Below are 415 nucleotides of genomic sequence, written 5' to 3' on the forward strand. Positions count from 1 at the left end.
TGGGAGGGATTGGGGGCAGGAGGAGAAGGGGATGACAGAGGATGAGATGGCTGGATGGCATCACCAACCAGATGGACATGAGTTTGAGTGAACTCTGGGAGTTGGTGATGGACAGTGAGACCTGGCATGCTGCAATTCATGGGGTTGCAAAGAGTCGGACAGTACTGAGCGACTGAACTGAACTGAACTGTATGTAAAAAGACAATGACATGTTTTTAATGCATAAGGAAATACAGCTTTGACCCCAAATTTTTATATCCAGTGAAGTTGCTATTTAAAATGTAGAGATGTTTTCGATTATTTTTACTTCTATTATTATTATTTTACTTTACAATATTGTATTGGTTTTGCCATACATCAACATGTATCTGCCATGGGTGTACACGTGTTACCCATCCTGAACCCCCCTCCCCCC

This window comes from Bison bison, unplaced genomic scaffold (genome assembly GCF_000754665.1).
Source record: "Bison bison bison isolate TAMUID 2011002044 unplaced genomic scaffold, Bison_UMD1.0 scf7180017864193, whole genome shotgun sequence".
Taxonomy (NCBI): Eukaryota; Metazoa; Chordata; class Mammalia; order Artiodactyla; family Bovidae; genus Bison; species Bison bison.